The following is an 11,384-nucleotide window of genomic DNA, read 5'->3' on the forward strand; positions in this document are numbered from 1 at the left end:
TTCTTTTTTCTCTCTGAACCTTGATAATTAATATGATCCATGATTGTCTTTTGGAAGTAAAGAACATTTATGATGAGATTTAGCAGAGGATAAATGCCTTTCATGTTTCCTCATTCTATCCTAAGTACAGAAACACAATCAGAACTTTTTTTTAAGATTTTATTTATTTATATGACAGAGAGAGAGAGAGAGCACAAGCAGGGGAGCAGCAGGCAGAGGGAGAGAGAGAAGCAAGCTCCTTGCCAAGTAGGGAGCCTAATGTGGGGCTCAATCCCAGGGTCCTGGGATCATGCCCCAAGCCAAAGGAAGACACCCAACCACTGAGCCACCCAGGCGCCCCACGATCAGAACTTTAAAAGTATTCTAAAATGCCACTCTTGAAAGTTATTTTGGAGATTTGCTGAGAACACAGCAGCAGTCTGGGACTCAGGTTCTAGTTCTGTAGCCAACCATCTGTGGAATTCAGGACATACTCAAGATCTGGCTTTCCACTTTAGAATGAGTTTGTTCTAGTCCACAGTCTTCTAGATATAAGAGATCAAGGCCATACCAGGTAAACTGTGCGTGTGCAGACCCTGAGTGAGCAGGTGGAGAGAGAACCTACAGAAGCCAAGCACAGAAAATGAGGGAAAGCGGGCTGCATGGGAACAGTTTCTGTCTGTCTCTCTTAGGGGGCAGTATGAGTGTATCTCTTGGATGGTTTCTGCTTCTCACTGGGTTTTTCCATTCTTTTCTCTCTGAGCCCCTCACCTTCCAGTTTGAGTGCCCAACAACTATAATGCTTTCAGTCTCTTAAATCAATGCCAGAACAGGACATTTGATTGATCATTTTGTATTCATCAGAGCAGTGCTCGTTTCAGCAGCACATATACTAAAAATGTGTTTATCAGGGCAAGGATATAATAAGTTATAAAATATTAGCTGGTCTTTGAAAATAGCTGTTTGAATAAAGTATCCATCTCTGGTCTAGTGGACTGTGGTTGGGGGTAGGTGGGTGCAGATCTGTCCTTGATGAGGCTTTGTTGGCACAGGCAACTAATTCTATCTTGTGCTGAAATAATGTAAGCGTCATCTGACAAGGATCATATGACATAATTGTGAATCTGCTTTCAAGTGTAGGGGCGCATGGGGTGGCTCAGGTGCTTGAGTGCCCAACTTTTAATTTTGGCTCAGGTCATGATCTCAGAGATCAAGTCCCACATGAGGCTCTGCACTCAGCATGGAGTCTGCTTGAGATTTTCTCCCTCACCCCTCTCCCAGCTCATGCTCACTCTCTCATTCTCATTCTCCCTGTAATAAATAAATAAATCTTAAAAAACAAAAAGAAATTGTCGGGGCACCTGGGTGGCTCAGTTGGCTAAGTGTCTGCCTTTAGCTCAGGTCATAATCTCAGGGTCCTGGGATCGAAATCCACATAGGGTTCACTGGTCAGCAGGGAGTCTGCTTCTCCCTCTCCCTCTCCCTCTGTGTTCTCTCTCAAAATAAAAATAAAATCTTTATTTTTAAAGATTTTACTTATTTATTCATGAGAGACACACACACACAGAGAGAGAGAGAGAGGCAGAGACACAGGCAGACGGAGAAGCAGGCTCCATCAGGGAGCCCAATGTGGGACTCGATCCTGGGTCTCCAGGATTAGGCCCTGGGCTGAAGGCGGCTTTAAACCTGAGCCACCTGGGCTGCCCAAAATAAAATCTTTTTAAAAGAAGAAATTGTCAAGGTAAATTATTAGAGGACTTCAAATAAAACAAAGAATGAGTCAGGGGATGACTTGAAGGAGCTCCCAATAGCCAAATCTGGTATAGTTTGAGCAATGAAGTTAATAATAATGGTGGTGGATTATTGCTCACAGTAAAATAAATATAAGTACTTGGTGGTATAGTTGGATAAACTTAAAAATGCAGGAAAAGTGAAAGTTTTTTCTTACAGTAGAATTCCAATTAAAAAATGTACAAGGGTTGATTGAAATAGAAAATCACCACTTGGCAAATACTATGGTAATAACTATTGCAAGCAGGAATTATCAGTGGATGCTAAAATTTGTGGGTACATGTATGATAGAAATAGGATAGTTACATAATCTCAAAGTATCTCTCCACAAAATACTTATTAGTTGCCAAGGGGAAAGTAGTAACTTTACAGTGGAGAAATCTGGCAGATACCACTTAACAGTTCAAAGTTAACATCCTGATATGATGCAATGAGAAGGAGACAAATTAACTTCTGTGGTAACCATGAGGAAACATCAAATAAATTCAAATTGAGGGATACTCTATAAATCATTACACAATGCTTTTCAAAAGTGTCAAGGTCATGAAAGACAAAGTCTAAAAAATTCTCCCAAACTGGAGAAAATTAGGAGACGTGAAAACTAAATGCAATGTATAATCTTGAATTTGATCCTGAGCCAGAAAAATATAATTCAAGAGATCATCAAAAATACTTGAATAAGGTCAGATTACTAATAGTGTTGTGTCAAATCTAATTTCCTGGTTTTGATCATTGTTTTGTGATTATAGATGATATTAGCATATGGATAAGCTGCAGAAAGGGTATGCAGAAATTCTTCTACTACTTATACAATTTTATTAAGATTTCATTTTTAAGCAATCTCTATACCCAATGTTGGGCTCAAACTCACTCCCTAAAATCAAGTGTTGCACATTCCACCAACTAAGCCAGCTAAGCCCCCCTACAATTTTAAAGCCTGAAATTATTTTATAATTAAAAAAAAAAGTTACCTTTTGTGTAAAAAGGGCATACATACACTCACATTCTTGAATCTACATAGACTATGTCTTAAAGAAAATGCAAACAATTGGTAATCTTGGTTGCCACTGGGGTGGAGAACTGGGAACCTGACAGGGTTGGAAGAAAGAGTCTTTACAGTATACATTTTTTTTGTAGTGTTTGAGATTTTAAAAATTATTATGTATGCATTATCTTTAAAATATCGTTAAACTACCAAAATGAATTTGTCTTGTGAAATCTGGATTCATTTCAGCAAAGCTTAGAAGGGCAGATATGCCCTTTTCAGGACACTCACTTCTTACCCACTGTCCCTATCTCTCTAAGCTAAGAATATAAGCCAATGTGATTAGATTTCTTCCCAAACTCCTATATCCATGGAAACTAAGGAAATACAAACCAAGGGGAGGGGAGCAAAGAATATTTATTTGCAATTATTTGAAATGCTTTGGGTGATTCTCCAATTTCTGTTTATGTTCCATGAAGACTTATAAAATGCTGAATGTATAACTTAATTCTGCATTAAAGAGCATGAATTTTACTAACTAAAATCAAGTAAAAAGCCCCATTTAGTGTTAGGCAACATCTGGATAACTAGGACCAATATAAAATGTAGTCTTTTTGCACTTTAAAATCTTGCTTGTGGAAGTAAAACCTTTTTGAGAGAAGTTTGACCACAGGTATTAAAAACTTAAAAATGTACAGAAAGGAGATTTCCAGCTATGAGAGTAGGAAGAAGTAGGCAAATCTTCCCTCCCAAAACACAAGAATAAAACTGGACAAAACTAAAAAAAAATAAAAATAAAAAAATAAAACTGGACAAAACTATCAAAATCAAACCGTGCCAAGGCTCTAGATACCATCCAAAGGAAAACAGTAAATTGAGAGACATTTATCCCTAAAGAACCGCTGGAACTCTGTGTAAGAATAACAGGAGTCTGCAGCCTTCTGGCCTAGGACTGTTTCCATCCCCTTACCCAGCTTGGCAGGTGCAATCATTTTACCAGGGCAAGACAGTTTGGCTACAAGTAGGGGCAAACTGGAGTTGGTAGGGAGAGCAAAAAGTCCATGCCTGATAACTCTGTCAGTGAAAGTAGCAAGCTCAGTAGAACATGAACCTAGAAAATCTGCAGCCCTATGGCCTACAGCTGTGGTCCCAGGTTGGGGGTGGTGGTGCTGGATCAGCCAGAAATTTCACAGGAAGACCTTGGAAGTGATAGAGCAATAAAAGGCCTAAATAAGATCTTTACATCTCTCTGGCTAGCTGGGAAGGATGAAAGTGTTATGACCTCAAGGTGGTTAAACACAACATCTCCCTGAATCAAAGGCTAAATACTAAGCTACATAGACATAGGCATTCCCTGAGGAAGTCAGGCTAACACTAAGAATTAAAACACCCCCAGTTATGGCAAATAAAAATGTCTCTACATATTTCCAAATGTCCTGGTTGAGGGAGGAAATTACCCTTAGTTGGTAACCACTGTCCTAGAGCAATCACCAAGAAAATAATCCAAAGAAATATTTTTTAAAAACAGAAAAAATGTCAACAGAAGAATTAAGATTATATGATACACTAAAAATATTTGTTTAATACAAAAGTCAGAAAATGAGAAAGATATAGTACATACAAAAAGCAAATAATGAGGCCAGCCTGGGTGGCTCGGGATCGAGTCCCACGTCGGGTTCCCTGCATGGAGCCTGCTTCTCCCACTGCCTGTGTCTCTGCCTCTCTGTGTCTCTCATGAATAAATAAATACAATTTAAAAAAACCAAATAGTGAAGTGGCTGGTTATAAATTCAACTATATTAACAATTACATTAAATATGAATAGACTAAATACCCCAATCAAAAGACAGGAGTTCTCAGATTGGATTTCTTTTTTTTTTTTAATTTTTATTTATGATAGTCACACACAGAGAGAGAGAGAAAGGCAGAGACATAGACAGAGGGAGAAGCAGGCTCCATGAACCGGGATCCCCACATGGGATTCGATCCCAAGTCTCCAGGATCGTACCCTGGGCCAAAGGCAGGCCCTAAACCGCTGCGCCACCCAGGGATCCCTTAGATTGGATTTCTAAAAAGCAAGATCAATTACACACTCCATAGAAGAGACACATTAATAAAAAAAAAAAGAGAGAGAGAGAAAAAAAAAAAGAGAGAGAGAGAGACATTACAGTTTTAAAGACACAAATAATTTGGAAGTAAAAGGATGGAAAAATATATACCATGCAAACAGTATCCAAAAGAGAACTGGAACAGCTATATTAATACCAAACAAAATGAACTTTAAGAAATAATACCAGAAACAAAGGGAGGCGTGTCATAATAAAAAGGTCACTACATGAAGAAGATATAATGATTGTAACTGTTTATGCACCTAATAATAGAGACTCAAAATACGTGGAAAAAAAACCTGACAATTGAAATGAGGAGAACAACTAGATAGGACATCAGGTAAGGATATACATACAGCACATTCCAACTTGATCTGACAATTATAGAATACTCCACCCAATGACAGCAGAATATACAATCTTTTTAAGCTCAGAACATTCTCCAAGAGAAAAACAACAGGATAAAAAAGGCAAGTCTCAATAAATATGAAAGGATTGGAATCACAGGAAGTACGTTTTTTTACCACAATGGAATGAAGTTCAAAAAAACAGAAAGCAAAAACTGTAGAAAATTTAAGACTTTCACAAATATTTGAAAATTAAACAATGAATTATTAAATAACTCACAAGGGAAACATTTCCTAAAAGGGTCGCTATATCTGTACCAGTTTCCCTGGCTAGTAAGCCATTGATCCAAGAGTCACACAGAGGTCTGGCCCAGCCCAGAGAGAGACTTGAGCACTTAAGTTACCTATGAAGGGTCAGGTCTTAATATGTGAATGAAAATCCTGCAACAAGATTATGTTCTTCCTCCTATTCCCAGTAAGATTGGCTTATTAATGACAAAACAACAACAAAAGCAAAAAACCAAAACCAAAAAAAAAAAAAAAACAACAACAACAACCCTGTGAGGCACTTGGGAACCCCTCTGCTTTCCAGAGAAATCCAGGATTGTTTTTGTTCCCAAGAAGAAAGCAAGAGATGGCAGAAAAGCATATGATGTCATATTTAATGGAATGTTCCAATTCACAAGAAATAATATTCCATTAGCGCCTCGCTTTCAAAATGCCTCATATCAGAGAATGAATTATTTAAGTAGGTGTTCAAACCATACTTCAGAAGGATCCATTCATAATACATCACAATATTCTCAAACTGAGAATGTGGGTCATCATGGCATTTCCCTTGCCCTGCTTTTCACTGCAGCTACTTCCCAAAACCGATGCACTGAGTGTCAGCACTAACATGTTCTCATTTAGAGGAGGCAGCACCAGCCCCCATTAGGCACATTTGCAGAGTCAGGACATAACGATCTTCCCGACGAATCCCTTGATTAGACCCCCGCAAGTCAAAGTGAACACAGGACTCCAGAGGCAGTTTGCACTTGCTCAGGGATATGGGCTTTGGAGTTGGACACACTGGGTTTGAGTCTGGCTTTTCCGCTCTGTGCCTCCAGGCAGCATTTCGGGTACCATCTTTGAGCCCATTTCCTCTCATCTGCAAAACAAGGATGAAATCTACCTTCTGGGGCTGCACTGTGGGGAGGAGAATAGGAAGATGTGTGTTAAGTGCTTAGAAGAGGGCCTGGTGTATATAAATTATTAGTAAGTGCTGTGACTCCTGAGTGACAGAATTGGTATCAGGGCTTGGATTTCTGGATTCCCAGTCCAGCAGTTGGAGCTCCTGGTCTTCCCCTACTCATCCCAACCTGCTCCTCCCATTCCTCCCTCACCTCTGTTAATCTCTGCCTTTCCAGTTGTTCAGTCCCAAAATCTTGAAGTCTTTTTCTTTTACTCCCCACAGCTAATCCATCAGCAAATCCTGCTGGCTCTACTCCCAAAATACCTCCAGAATCCAGCCCCATCTCACCACACCGCTGGCCCCCCGCCTGGCCTCAGCCAAATCCAAGGGGCATCATCTTTTACCTCCTGCCTGGTCTCACCGCTTTGCCTTTGCTCCTTGCAGACCAGCAACCAGAGGGCTCCAATTAAAATGTGACATCACTTTTGGCCTTAGCTCAAGGCTTTCAGAAGGAAACAGTTTGACAGTTCCAGAACCTGTGGCTGGGGTGCATCCTGAGGCAATGGTGGTTCCCTGACCCAGAAAGAATGGGAAAGACTACACGTACAGGGAGGCGGCTGGATTTGACCGAGAGGCCGAGGCCACCAGCTGTTTTCAGGGCCCTGAGAGCCCCGCTTACTTCCAGCAGCTCCAGAGGCGGGATACAGAACCACACACAGTGCAGGCTTAAAGGCCAGAGGGAGCAGGGCTTACGTTTTTCCCTAAGCTTCTGCTCCTGAAACTCTAGGATCCTCTGAAGCAGCCACCCTTGTCTCCCCAACACTAAAGATTAGAGAATGGGAAACCAGCTGCACCAGTCTCCTACGAACGACAGACCAATGTAATCAAAGCTCACAGCGTTCTGTTGTGCCGAGCAGATCGGTTTCACCTGCTGCATGGGCCGCTGCTGCTTTTTTTTTTTTAAGATTTTATTTACTTATTTGAGAGACAGTGAGAATGAGAGAGAGAAACACGAGTGGGGTGAGGGGTGGAGGGGGGAGCTGACTCCCCACTGAGCAGGGAGCCTGACATAGGGCTTGATTCCAGGACCCCGGGATCATGACCTGAGCAGAAGGCAGCTGCATAACCAACTGAACCACCCAGGCGCCCCACTGCTGCTTTTTTTTAAAAACAGCTCTACCGAGGTGTATTTGATGTACACAAAAAGTTACACGTGTTTAATATATAATTTGAGGAGTGTGGGCATGTGGGTACACCCACAAAATCGTCACCACAATTAAGGTGATAGACATATCATCATGTGTCCTTTTGTTTTATTTTTGTGATAAGAACTCTCAATATGGGATCTACCATCTTTTTAAAAAATTTTTATTTAAATTCAATTTGTCAACATAAAATATAACACCCAGTGCTCATCTCATCCTGTGCTCTCCTTAGTGCCCATCACCCAGTGACCCCATACCCACCACCCACCTCCCCTTCTGCAACCCTTTGTTTCCCAGAGTTAGGAGTCTCTCATGGTTTGTCTTCCTAATTTTTTGCCACTCAGTTTCCTCCCTTCCCTTATGGTCCCTTTCACTATTTCTTATATTTCACATTTAAGTGAGACCATATGATAATTGTCTTTTTCCGATGGACTTATTTCACTCAACATAATACCCTCCAGTTCCATCCACATCAATGTAAATGGTAGGTATTCATCCTTTTTTGATGGTTGAGTAATATTCCATTATGTATATAGACCACATCTTCGTTATCCATTCAGGGATCTACCCTCTTAAATTTTTAAGTGCATAAAAAGAGTATTGGTGATTTTAGGCACTATACTGTATGGCACATCACTGGAACTAGTTCATCTTGCATAAGTAAACCTTTAGTACCAATTGAACGACAACTCCTCATTCTACCACCCATCCAGCCTCTGGTAACCACCATTGTACTCTCTATCAGTTTGACTATGTTTTAGGTACCTCAATAAATGGAGTCATTCAGGATTTGTCCTGTGACTGGCTTATTTTTTTAAGTAATTTTTTTTTTAAGTAGGCTCCATGCCCAACATGAGCTTGAACTTATGACCCTGAGATTGAGAGTCACATGCTCTACTACTGAGCTAGCCAGATGCCCCAATGACTGGATTATTTCATGTAGAATAATGTCTGTGGAATTTCAAAGAGGTGTCTGCACTCCCGTGTTCATTGTAGCAGTATTCACAACAGCAGACTTCTGGAGGCCATCTAAATGTCCATCAGTAGATGAATAGATAAAGAAAATGTAGTATATACATACAGTGGACTATTATTCAGCCTTAAAAAAAAGGAAATACCATGGGCTTTTTTTTTTAAAGATTTATTTATTTATGATAGACATAGAGAGAGAGGCAGAGACACAGGAGGAGGGAGAAGCAGGCTTCATGCCAGGAGCCTGACACGGGACTCCATCCCAGGACTCCAGGATCGTGCCCTGGGCCAAAGGCAGGTGCTAAGCCACTGAGCCACCCAGGGATCCCCCATGGGCTTTTTTTAAAGACATATTTGGGAGAGAGGGTATAAGCAGGACAGGTAAGGAGAGAGAAGGAGAGAATCCAAAGCAGACTCCCTGCTCAGCATGGAGCCTGATGTGGGGCTTGATCTCAAGACTCTGATATCATGACCTGAGCTGAAACCAAGAGCCGGATTGTTAACCGACTGTGCCACCAGGCACCTCTTATACCATGGGCTTCTTTTTTTTTTTTTTTTTTTTTTTACCATGGGCTTCTGAGAGGAGGGCAAGCTACTGTAGATCAGGAAGGACATGCAGTCTAACAAATAGGACATGGAAAGACTAGAATATTCATCTCAATGGTGGGGCAGGAATTGGAGGAGGCTGGGTTACTTTTGTGCTGAAGGAGAGATGGTATAAAGGAATACAGGGAGGGAGAGTGTTAAGGGCCCAGAGAATAAATCAGAGGAATTAAGGATTTTAGGAGTTTTCTCTGCTCTAAAAAATTGATGAATCTTGTAACTAGGTTTTCCTATTTCAGTTAGTTATTGCAACATAACCAATCACCCCAAACTTAATGGCTTAAAACAGTAAGAATTTCTCATTGCCCAGAAGTCTACAAGTCATTTAGGTGGTTCTTTTGTTCTTGACTGGGCTCATAGCTGCAACAGTTATCAGCTGTGAGACCTGATCATGGTTGAGTTTTCTCCCACGTTCGGGTAGGTTTGCAGGCTGGTTTAGGGTAGCTTAGGTTGGGTTGCTTCCCATGTGCTTCATTATCCTCTCTGGAAGGTGGCAAGAGACACCCGAGAGAGAGAGAACACAACTTTAGAACAAAAAGGCTCTGCAGACCTAGATTCGAAATTGACATACTTGTCACTTACAGCAATTTTATTGGCCAAAGTAACTCATGAGACCAAACTCAGTCATTATGGAAGGATACTACCAAAGGTGTGGATATAGGGAGGTGAAAAATTGGAACCATAACCAATCTATCATACTATACCAGCCCCAATTTCAGGTCTGCTACCCCTACTGTCAAGGAGACCCAAAAAACAGCAGAATGAGTAAGACTTTGGGATCCACCAAATTTGAATTCTCATCTACATTTTTGTCTGTGTTTGGGTAAGTTGCTTAACCACTCTGGCCTCAGCTTCCTCATCTGTAAATTGAAGATAATAATCTATCTCCCTCAGGGCTATGAAAATGAAATGATGTGAATTATGAAAAGACTGCCTGGCCCATAACAAGTGTTCAAGGATTGGCAGCAGGTGTTAGAGTATGCAAGACTTAAAGCTTGGCTCTGGAGTAGTAGGAGGTCCCAGGGAAGCCCTAGGTACCCCCTCTTTCCTCCAGGCTTTAAGCGAGAGTGGAGGATGAGCAGGAGCCTGGGAGGGAGAAGGGGGCAGGGCCAGGAGGGTTGGTGTGGTACAAACCTCTGTGCAAGGCTTCTAAAGGCACTTGAAGAAAGTTACAATGGCCAGGCAGTCCCAGAATCTGCAGACATTTGTCAACCCAGGAAGGGAACAAAACTGACTCCAAGAGCAGTGAAGAGGTGATTCATTAATTCATCAGGTCAGCTCAATACTCCAGGAAGATGTTTTTTTGTTATGTTCACCTAACAGTGAAGGGGTTGTGGTGGCTCACTTGACTGGTTTCTGCACACATCTGCTTGTGTGTGAGAGACAGAGACATATACTCAAGGAGAAGAAACAAAGCTAGAAGGAACCAAGAGATTAGTTGGTTTACCCTCCTCATTTAGCAGATGAGAGAACTGAGGCCATTGATGCCAAATGTCCCATCCTAGCTCACATGACCTGTTTGTTAGTGGGCCTGGACTAGGTATACTGTTTCCCCTGACACCAGCTGCAGGTACAGGTTTCCCAAACCACCCACAAGTTGGACAATCTGCTTGAAGGGATCACAGAACTCACTGAAAGCTGTTATACTCATAGTTTATTTCAGAGAAGGATTACAGATCGAAATTATTCAAAAGAAGAGACAGAGAGGGTAGAGTCTAAGAAGGTTCCAAATGTGAAGCTTCCACTGTCCTCAGAATGCATTACCTTGCTGGTATTGGTATCAATGTGTGTCAATATACACAGAGTCTGGTCAACCAGGGAAGCAACCCAAGCTTCAGTGTCTAGATTTTTTATTGGGGGCTTTTTACATAAGTATGAGTGACCAATTGCCCATGAAATTTGAGCTTAGTCTCTAGCCCCACTCCACTCCCTGGAGGTCAGGTTCCTATTACCTGGCCCAAGCAGCCTACCATGAGTCACCTCAGCATAAACTACCAGGGGTGGGCTTAGGGGCCTACCATGAATAACCCTCAGGAAATTCCAGGGTTTAAAGGTTACCTCCTAGGAACTAGGAGCAAAAGCCAGACCTCTTTGGCCAAGGCCAAACTCCTTATACACACCCTTTATCTTCTTATGCCTTATAAAAGCAGTTGCAGTTAACAGCTTTACTGAGCAACACACTGGGTACCAGACCCTGTACACATACTTTGTCTAATTGCC

The sequence above is a fragment of the Nyctereutes procyonoides genome, unplaced genomic scaffold (assembly GCF_905146905.1).
Source record: "Nyctereutes procyonoides isolate TBG_1078 unplaced genomic scaffold, NYPRO_anot_genome, whole genome shotgun sequence".
NCBI classification, from domain to species: domain Eukaryota; kingdom Metazoa; phylum Chordata; class Mammalia; order Carnivora; family Canidae; genus Nyctereutes; species Nyctereutes procyonoides.